The sequence below is a fragment of the Rousettus aegyptiacus genome, unplaced genomic scaffold (assembly GCF_014176215.1).
Source record: "Rousettus aegyptiacus isolate mRouAeg1 unplaced genomic scaffold, mRouAeg1.p scaffold_m13_p_6, whole genome shotgun sequence".
Lineage (NCBI taxonomy): Eukaryota > Metazoa > Chordata > Mammalia > Chiroptera > Pteropodidae > Rousettus > Rousettus aegyptiacus.
Window position 1 is genome coordinate 54120242 of NW_023416309.1, and position 11135 is coordinate 54131376.

Genomic DNA, 11135 nt, shown 5'->3' on the forward strand with positions numbered 1-11135 from the left:
CATTTAACAGAAATCAGCAAAATGTGCAATGCGCTGGCCGATGGGCTTGAGGACGGTTCATACAGGGAGCATGGGAAGCAGAGATAAAGCCAGTATCTTTCCTCATCTCCCTCCTCTGCCCGGGTTTCCACATCAGCACATTCTTTCTTGCTACAGAGCAGCTTAGAGCTTTAATCACAGAGACACATCAGCTTTGATGCTCTCCCCAGCCTAGGGAGGCCAACTGCCTCACTTTGCTGGGAGCCAAGAGGTTTCCCAGGGCATGGAATTTTTAGTAGAGAAACTGAGAAAGTCCTGGGCAACCTGGGACTAGCTGGTCATGTTCCTCCACTCCCAAATCCAAAAGTAAGGGACCGGCTGGCCCAGCGTGAGTCAGGGGCCACCCAATGCCAGCTGACAGTGGCCAGAAGTGCAGGTCACACTGGACCATGTTAGCCCCTGCAGTGGTCATATGATTTTGAGGGGTAAGGTATCCCCAAGATAATAAGGGAGGGAGATACCAGGCCAAGAATCCTATAAATGTGTACCTTGGTCCCAGAGAAAAGACTCAATGAAGTGTACTGTATTCTTTCAATCAACGTGCCTTATGACAGCCTCATCGCTATATCCCTATAAGACATTGCTGAGGAACTCAGTGGATCTTGACCCCGGGGGGTGGGAGGACGGAGGGGAATACAATGGATTGGCATTGGAGATTTGGGTTCCAAGAGCATAAAGTAAAAATGAGGGAGAGTCAAAATACCCACCGACCTCTAAGCCTTGTCAAATCAGGCAACGCAGTGAGATGCTCCCTTAAGAGGAATAAACCGAAACTGGAGCCAGCTTGGGAAGAGCAGATTGTCGCCTCCCGTCATGAAGTCACATCAGAATATGAGCCCACTGGATGGAAGGGGGTGGACCAGCCCACAATCGAAGAGCTGTTTCTCCCTCACGCAGAAGCGGCAGGCTACGTGGTTTCAGGTGCTGGCAGGGTATGAAATGTGTTTGAATGATGGAGGTCCTTTGACCCGAGAGGGCCAAGCAGAAGAGTTCAATAGCACTCACTCTTTCGAAGTGAAAAACCATTTAAGTGGATGAAATGGAGAATTTATCCTCCACAAAACAAAGAACAAAAAAAACAATATTTTTTTTTTTGGGGGGGGGGGTCTTTTCAGAAAGAAGAATTTCCAACAGTGATTTTGTATTAATCATCGGAAAAAGTCGCCAGAGCCAATAATCTATACAAACAGTAGTGGCAGCGAAAAGCCCATTTGGTCTGGTTGAGGGCACGTCGCTCGCTCCCGCCGAAGCCGTCCTCCGGGCAGCAGGTAACGCACGTGGCAGATAGTCAGAGCGACAGACAGGAAGCTTAGACGGCGAATGCAGATTGGAACACAAAAGCATCGCCGAAAATTTTAGTCCTTTCCTTTCTACGGCTGGGGAATCAGGCAGTGTCCCCCAAGCTGTTTAATACATGGCTGAGCTGCTGCTTTTAGAGAAATTTCTGAGGGCAATTTACACCTGAGATTGTCTTTGGCTCTTCACCCCAATTTACCTGAACAGGTAGAAAGGAGGGTCCGAGCTACTTTGACCACAGCACCTCGGCTGCAAGGGTTTTACCACAAACCGGTTAGCCGTAAGACAATTTTGCCATAAAAAAAAAGATAAAATCACGATGAATAAAAAACATTCAGAAGGACATAATGAACATGAAAAAAATGAATAAAAGACTTTAAGGACTTTATTTAAAGTATACGAAGATTCACGGCAATACTGCACAAATAACCGATTTTATTTTGCGGATCGCACCCGAGAACTTGTCTTCGTTCTATAGGAAGTGCGAGTTTAACCCAGCGACCGTTTTGAGGGCGAGCTAAGCTTCATATAGAATATCAAAATGGGAGTGACTGCAAAAACTTTTCACTGGAGAAATGAACCCAAACCCAAAATCGAAACCAAAACTGTCAACTAGTTAAGTTATCGTTTTTACAGCAAAATCGCTTCACGGCCAGTTAAATATGCGATGAACATGGTCGCTGCAAAAATGCTGGCAGCAGAGATGGTGCAGCAGCTACAGTCTGTGGTGGCGAAGGCACAGTGAACACACAGGACAGCGGGAAGGAGGCACCGGCAAGTTCCCGCCTCCTCCAGCTCTGATCCGCCGGCCCCGTCTGAAACCGGGTCTCCCCTGAGACCACTGCTCCCCATAGCCTTATCGCAGACGAAGCCGGGTCACCTTCCACACCTAGGGCAGCTGTCTCACAGACGTCCTTAACCCCCTCGAGAGTCCCAGACCACCCCCTCCATCCTCGGGTAAACGGGCTTGTTCTAGCTTCCACCCCTGCCTGTTTTCATCAGCGGCGGCCCATCTGGCCATTCCAGTGCTCTCCCTCTCTGCCCCGGGGGAAGGTTCACCAGGCTGCGAACAGCCCTCCTACACGCGCCTTCTCGAACCCTTGACTCTGTATCTCCATCTACCTTTTTCTCCACTCCCACTCAGCCACCTGGTGGCTTCACTGTGGAATGCCGACCTCTGAAACCACAAATTCAGGAATTCGGCGCTCGGACTGGCTTCCTCCCTCACGGCTTGCCCTTGCAAATGATTCCTGCTTCTTCATTCATTCACCCCCTGCAGATCCTACTATACCTAGTGACTTCTTCCTGAACACACACACCTTTCTCCATCTCTTCCTTTCCTTCTATAATCAACTTGGGTTTGATGATTTATTCAGACCTTCTCCTATCGACATGCTAAATTCCTTGTTCCTTCTTTCATCTCTCCCGGGGCAACTTGAAACGTCAGATCCACGCTTCTTCTCACGTGTGCCCAAACTACTAGCACCGTTGGGGTCAATGGTACGTCCACACTCATGGGCGCCATCATGAAGTCACACTCGCCAGCACTGCCTGGGTCTCTCTTTCTGCCTAGCAGCCCACCTTTGTGTCCTTGATCGGTTCAACCTTCCATTGTTCACAATTATTTCAAACTTGCATTCCGCTCAGACTTCCCACCTACTCTCCGCCCTCCTCGGCAGGTGACAGGGAAACAAGACACCTGAGTAAGAGGAGAATGTCCTCAGTGTCCACCGACTCTCTGAACCTGCCTGTCCTTCCCGTCTTCCCTCCTCCCCCTCTTAGGACCCCATGCCATCAACTCGGCTTATCACCCGGCACCCACGCAGCCACCTTAACCTCTCTCCCTCTAATGACTCTTCTATCAGTATTTAAGCTTCTCAAGTCCCTTGTATCTTAAAACAAACAAGTCCTACCCTCCGCCCCTTGTCACTGCCAGCCGCCACATTTGTAGCCTCTATCCATGGCCCGACTCCTTAAAGGGGAACTCGTGTTTCCCAAACTTCATCTTCAGATCGACTGAATCATAATGATCCAGAAAGTTTAAACGTATATGTATCAGAAGAGAAAGAAGCCAGATACCAAAGACTATATACATTGTATGATTCCACTTATACAAAATTTCTAGGAAAGGCAGAACTGTAAAAACAAAGCCGATCCGTGGTTGCCCACAGCTGTGGGTGAGCGGGGATTGGCTGCAGATGGGCACAAGGAAATATTTAGGGTGCTGGAAATGTTCTAAACCTGGACTGTGGTGATGTTTGCACAACTATACAAATTTATGAATGCTCGCCAAACTGTAGACTTAAAATGGGTGACTTCTATCATGTGTAAATTATATCACAGTAAAGCCATTTATATAAACATCTATATGTGTGTGTATATATGTGTGTGTGTGTGTGTATATGTATATCTACACACACACACACACACACACACACACACACACACAGAATTTTTTTTTATTAAGGAAGCAGAAGGAAAAGAAGCCTCAAAATGTCAAGAAGACATTTTGACATAAACAGGCAAGGCTCAAACAGGCAGTTTGAATGTGATCAAAATGGGCCTTTTCTGCATGCTGGATAAAGATTCCCAGATTGGGAGAAAGAGAGAATCAGAAACAAAAGGTAACTTAGATAACGGTGGGTTCCTAAGAAGGAGTTCCAAATCCCCCACACCAACTCTAAGAACCGAGTTTGGCAGGGAGATGAGAAAACTCAAGAATGGTTTTTGGAACCCTGGAGTAAAGGGACTTATGCCCCATATTCTCCTGGGTGGGACCCCCAAGGTTGTGCCTAGACTCCAGCCAAAATCCTGACTGCACCGTGTCTGGGCGGGCAGCTCAGCCCCCCAGACAGCTCCCTCAGCCTGGCATGGTATGAGAACAGTGTCTCCGAGGAATCCTCAAATGGCACAGAGACACCTGGAGGAGTCGCAGGGAAGGGAATGAAGACCCAGCATTGATGCCCAGCGGGGACAATGTCAGCATAAATAGGTGGCTAGTAAAGGCCTGGCCTCGGCAAATTCATAACCCTGGTGCCTCATAGGCCCCTGAATTTTCAGATCTGACCCCAGGAAAATTTTCCCTGAATTATCTATCGGAGGTTCCATTTCTAGGGTTCAAACTCAACTTTAAACTGAGAATTTCGCTAAGTGGGGGAATTCACTCTTTGAACACGTGAGTTGATGAAGCACTACACAGAGAACGGGGGTGTCGCCCGCAGGCAAGGCCAAGGGCAAGGAAGCTGAAAAGGAGACCGCATGTCCCGGCTCTCCCAAGTGAATCAAAGCCCAGAGCTTTGCTTTTCCTAGATCAACTTAGAAATGACATAGGAGCCTCTTAAAGCAACAAGGAGAGCTGCTTGTCCGTTCCTCCCGAGTCCGCGCTTCGCACTGGGTGTGGGGGAATGTCATGGCTGGAAAATGAACGCGTTATCTGGGAGAGATAAGGCAGAGCCTGAGAAAGGCGTGATAGAAGGGGAGCTGGAGACCGCGAGGAAGGAGACAACGGCCTCCTCGGCCCGGCCCGGGCCACGGTGGCGAGTCTCGCCCACGGCTCAGGGCCCCACGCCAGGGGGAAGCCCCGACCCAGAGGGGCACGCAGGCGCTGAGCAAAGGGCACCCGTCTCGAAGGCGGGTGCCCGACCGCCCCGCTGCCAACGCCAAACAAAAGCCTGCGTCCTGAGCAAGCTGGCCTTCGGAGTCCCTGTGCGGCGGGACAGATCCGGGCCAGTTAGGGCAGAGAACGCGGAACTCCGGGTGAGTTACTGCTGCTCCTCCCAGCCTCGTTTTCCTCTTCGGAAACGACAGTGGACAGTGGGGAGAGACGCGGATCATCAATGCGGCTCCTCAAGGCTGAAGTTCCGACTCCATCGCAGACGCAGACACGCCGACAAAGGCCTCGGCCACTTCCGCCCACCTCTGAAGACGTGTGTGCTCTGTCCTCCCAGACGCGCCTCCCTCCCGAGTCCGAGACTTTGGCCAGGTCCCAGACCTGCGGGCCGCACAGGAGCCCACTCTCCCTCCCGCCCTGCTCGGCCTCCCGGGCGTCGGGGTGGCTGCTCCTTATTTTCTTTTCTTTTCTCCCTACACTTTATTGTCAAAGAGTCATGCTGGCAGGGCAGATACTAAAAATACGACCTCTTCCCGGAGAATACATCGATTAAAAGGTCTATTTCTCTATTCTTAGAAAGACAATAGGGGTGAGCCGCAGCACTAAAAATGGACATTTAACCAAAACAATACGAAATCCACCTCCAAAGTCCCAGCAGAGGAAAACAACTCCCCCAGAAAATAAATAATTTCCTTCTTTTTTTTTTTTTTTCTGCTTGTGAGAAAGCATCAAGGCCACTCAAATAAACACCCTGGGTCTTGGCAATTCATTAACTCTACCTGCAGAGTCTGAAGCTCTGGGTCCGTCTCCCCCGGGACGTGGAAAATCTATAGGGGACTCAAGAGTTGTGCCACCAGGCTTCCTGGGTGAGCAGAGAAGCGAGACTTACCACTGGGGGCTGGAGCCCTGAACAGAACCCCAGCTCGAGCCTCAAGTCCCAGCTGGGGTAGGGGGGGACTCCCTTCTGGGACCTCCCTCTTCTGCCTTTTCTGGTTCTCTTTCTTTTTCAAAGCTAACCATGTTTTTGTTTCACAAACCTGGACTATTCCACCAGGAATTTTTTCTCCAGCTGTGGTTTGGACCATTTTTTCCTGATTCTCAGACAACAATCGTACCAAAAATTCACACCAGCACAAGGCTCTTCTTTGGGCAAAGACAATGTAATAATTCCATTCCAGTGGACTCTGTGTGCCTCAGATATTCTGAAATGGTCTAACACCCACTTTATTAACAGTAGGGCTAATTTCTTTTGAAGGGAGTTTAAAGCCACCAGGGCTTCGATTCTGGGGTTAATTGGTCTGTTTGCCTCCATTCGACAGCACCGTCTTTAAAGAACATCTTCAAAGACTGCTGGGGAACCGGCCCCCACCTTGTCTGAAATGCCTCAAATGTCTTTATCAATGCCAAGAACGCAGTGAGTGAAAGGGCTTTTTACTTAATTACTTCTGAAAACTAAAAAGGGGATTCCATGTAGATAGATAATGAGAATTGACACAGTGAAATTAAAATGCCTGTTCAGGCAGAGGAAGCCGGGGAGCTGAACTTCTAATTGGAGCCATTTAGAAGAGGGTCTGTCCCAACCCCGCCCACTGCACCAGATGCAGTGATGGGTGCTTCCTTTTGTCTCTTAGAGCAGTTCCCAGTTTAAAACCCATGCTGATTGGTTTGTACGGGTTGCTTAGCAACCCATGAGCCAATATTATTTGCTTTTAAAATGCCAACATCTACACAGCATTTGAAGTATGATTTTTAATTCAAACACTTATGTCTGCAGACAGGAGAGAAAATTTATCTTTAAAAAATAAAACAAAATTTATTTTCTTATACAATGCCTCCAACCCCCACCCCTCGCCCCGCCCCAAGCAATTCGTGATTTATGGCGCATTTCGCAGCTCCATGTCTAAGTCTCTGTAGACACGTCTCAGTTTCTTTTGGGAGGTAGAGATGAGCAGAAAGGGGAAACAAAGTGGGACAGTTCTTCGGGTGCCCAGAAGAAAAGTAGAAACCATGCATTCCATTTCAAATGTAATTAGGAACGCTTCAGAACAGAGGAGAAAATCATTTGGTCTCCATTTTGTTGAAAATGATGGTTATTATGGATCCAAGTTTCAGCTCAAGTCAGATAAAAATCAGAATACGTCTCTTGACAACCGTCTCACGATGGGACCCTGGGTCCACGTGAAGACATTATTTGCCACATCTGGAGAACCTGACATGACTTCCTTCTGCCATAAAACGACTGAACGACAACTCCAAAAGGAAATCGGAGCAACCAACTAGCAGAGAAACTTAAAAGCATTGACTTTACAATCCCTAAATGCAGGTGACGGGCTCAGGATCATGGTCTCTTATCAAACCCAATCTATGCCTGGGATCTATTTTTGGCCTGGCAACTTCTAGTTCCTGCCCCTGTCAGAATTTCCAGGTATCGGTATATTTGCATGTCATTTGGGTAGCAATGGACAGAAACCCCCTGAGGAAAATCAGATTTGGAAAGAAGGGCAACTCCAGAACAACACCTTTCTTTTTAAAAATCCAAATGGCATTGCAAACCGATGCTACCATTCAATGGGCCTCTGCTTGAGTGAGTTCATTAGCCTTCGCTCCTTCCAATATAGAGAGTTCAAATTACCTGCTGGAAAGCAAAGGAAGCCCTAAATCATTTGATGCAAGAAAATATAGCCAAGAGAATCTGAGAAAGGAGAGGAAGGAAGTTCAGATCTCGGTTTAGGGCAGGGTCCCCTTAACTGGCCAACTTCTAAAGGGCTTTAACCAGGAGATCCTCTGGCAGAAAAAAAAAAAAAAAAGTGCTTTGATAAAACAAAAACACACATACACATCCCCCTTCACCTTTCAGCATAACACGCCAACCCCTTGTGAGATTTTGGCCATTGGTTTTTGCCCAGAGCGTGAGATCTGATTACTGTTATCTCTGCTTGCATAACTACCAATGTTATCATTACTGCTCACTGATAGGGCTCTGTTTCCCAAACAGAAAAGGAGACTGTGTGTACACTTGCCCTCTCACCAGAAAGGCTGGTTTAAAAGAAAAAAAAAAGAGAGAGAGAGAGCTTAGAGAAGAGAAGAGGGGGGCTGGGAGCCGAGAGGGGGAGGCCGGCTGAATGAGCCTTTCAGAAAGAATTATGTGATAGGTTGTTTTGTGTGTGTGTGTGTGTGTGTGTGTGTGTAACAGGCTGTTGCCAAAGCTAAGAATTGAAAAGTATTCAATGGGCATCATGTCAGAAACACAATGATTTATTTTGCTGGTTCATTTTCAAACATGAGCTTTCTCCTTATTCCCTGAAATGTGTTTTGGGCCTGAATCTTCAAAATATGGGGAACAGAAGTTATGCAGAGAGCCAGGTCTGATTCAAGATAAACAAGGATTCGATTATAAATATGACAGTGGCATATCCCTGGCCTCCGAAGAGCCTCGTCTGTTTGCCCAGACTGCAGACCATTTCTACATCCAAAACTGCTCTGGGTAGAAGTGAGGTCCCCTCTAGGGAGCCCTCCCCAGCCCAGAAGACATAGGGTACAAGCCCTTCCAGCTCCACAACCACCTACATTGCCTGAGGGAGGCCTGGTCGTTGAGCTCCCCTGAGACAGAGCTGGTATACACATGGCAGGTTCGAATCTCAGTCCAGGAGTATAAGAAATGCTACTTTTTTAATTTTCCTGGTGCCATCCCACACAGCTGAAGCCTCATCACCAGTAATTCCCACTCTTCCTCCAAGATTGCATCAAAGTTCCTGGAAGCTTCTTCAGGCCTGGGTATGGGAGGCAGGCCAAGGAGGGGGGAGGATCTGGTCCTCCCCAGTGTGGCTCCTTCAGGAACCCTGTGCCTAACTTTTTTTTAACAGTGTATTTTTTTAATTGAGGTCCAATTCACATACCACCCTTTTCAAGTATACAGTTCAGTGGTTTTTAGTATATTTGCAAAGTTGTGTAACCGTCACCACCAATTTCAGAATATTTCATCACATCCAAAGAAACCCACCTGCACCTAATTTTGAATTCATCCTTTTGAATTCTGTTTTCTAAAGAAGGTCCCAAATTGTTTAAACCTCAAGCCCCATAAACATTAAATCCACCCCTGGATTCAGAGACCTCCTGCAAAGTGACCTCCCTAGCTGCCATTTCTACTCCAGAACCAGACCCCCTGGCTGAGGGAAGCCAAGGTTCCCCTAGGACCCAGATCCCCTCTCCTGCCTGGGAAGCTGGAGTCCCTTCGGAAGGACCCCTTCTCTTCCTTCCCTAGAGTCTCCCCCAAGTCCGGAGAACCCTAGGGCCCTCTCTCTGTCTATTTCTCATTTAAAACTCAAAAGGCAAGAATCTGCCTCTTTCGTTCTCTGAATTGTATCTCTCTTCCCTAAGGTTGAGAAGAGAAAGCAGTAGCTACATCATCAAAGATAACAAAAATACCAGAAAATAATGGTGACCGAAAACCCCACCAGGGTTAACTCACCCAGTTACAGCTTTCAGAAGCTTAAAGGTTACTATACCCAGGCACTTCTCAGACAAAAGGGGTGACGCCACGTGACCTTGCAGCCACCATTCTCCTTGAGAATGATGCCACCTCTCCAAAAAAGGAGGTGGCTTTATGGTCCACCTTTAAAAAGAAAAATTTTGAAAGGCGCAACGGCCCTGCCTCCTTGCCACCACAAGCCGATGAGACAGAGAGCCCAGAAGCTGCATTCGAGTGCTCCAAGGCAGTTGGGGCCCTGGGTCGGGTCTACTAGGAAATTGCTCATATGGGGTTATTTACTTACTTTCTCACTCTCGACCTCAGTCTACCACCTACAAACCACCAAGCCTTGGTGCCAACCCTTTGTGGGATCTCTTCTTCCTTCAGGGCTACACTTGATTTGTGTTTTTATTTGATTTCATCTAATTAGAGAGATTCGGAAATGGATGGATGCACACAAAAGCCCAGAACCCCTCCAGGGAGGCCTAGACCAGACACTCAAGGGTCGCCACTTGCTCCCTTGTCAGAAGACTGGACAAAAGATGGGTCCAGTCCAAGAGCAGGAGCCCGAGGTCAGCACCTTCTGTGTCAGAAAGGGCAGACCTCAGGTTGGAGCCATCACGAAGTGCCTGAATGACGATGACGATGACCGTGACAATGCTGATGGCAGCAGTTCTCTTGGCTTTACTGCTTGCTAGGCTGTGGACTGTGCTGAGGAGTTTCCAAACTAGGCTGTATTCACTTCTTATCACCGTTCTGTGAGATAGGCACTGTTATGATCCCCGCTTTATGGATAAGGAAAAAACGCAACAGAGAGGTTAAAAACATGAGCAGCGTGCAACTCACACAACTAGGTATTGAGAAAGCAGCTGCTGTTCCCTGCCCGCCTCTAGTCTAACCACGACTCTATGCTTCCTTAAGCAGGTAAAGCCAAAAAGGGCCACCCTCTGACTTCGGTGCATAGAGAGGCCCTTCCCAACCTGGGTCAAACACCAAAGTGGGTTTGGGCTTCCTTCAGGTCAGGACTGAACTTTTACTGCTTTATTTGGGAAACTGAGGATGTATGACCTCAAAAAAAAAAAACTACTTTAACTATATAGAGGGAAAAACGAATCCCTGCCTCACACCAAATAACCAAATAAATTCCAGCTGTACCAAAGATTAAATAATATAGTGAAATCATAAAAAATACAAGCAAAAAAATAAAATATTTTAACATTGGAACGGGAAAGCCTTGTAAAAGTAGCCACTTAACGCCAAAATCTTGAAAAAGAAGGGGTAAAACACTTTCTCTGGAGAAGGAGAACGGCACCAATAATAAAGCCGAAAGGTAAATAAACAAATTATAGCCACAGGCCTCTTTTGCTTTATAAATATCGCCTACATAATAACAACAACAACAAAAAGACCAATAATCCAATAGAAATTTCATAGCAAAGAAATTACAAAGGCTCTTAAAATATATTCAAAGGCGTACGACCCCACTCGTAGTAAAAATATTTAAATGACCCATCTGATTGGCACATTTCTGTGAGGATCAGCAAGCGCTGGAAGCTGTGCACGTCCACTCAGCCTCCGGGAGGACAATTAGGTAACCGATCTTTGATCCTGCAATCCCGCTTCTAGTCACTTAGCCTACAAATATGCCCGGATATGTAGGAAGTGACTAAAGACAGGAATATTTATCATATTATTTCGGTAGTAAAAGGTTGGAAGTAATCC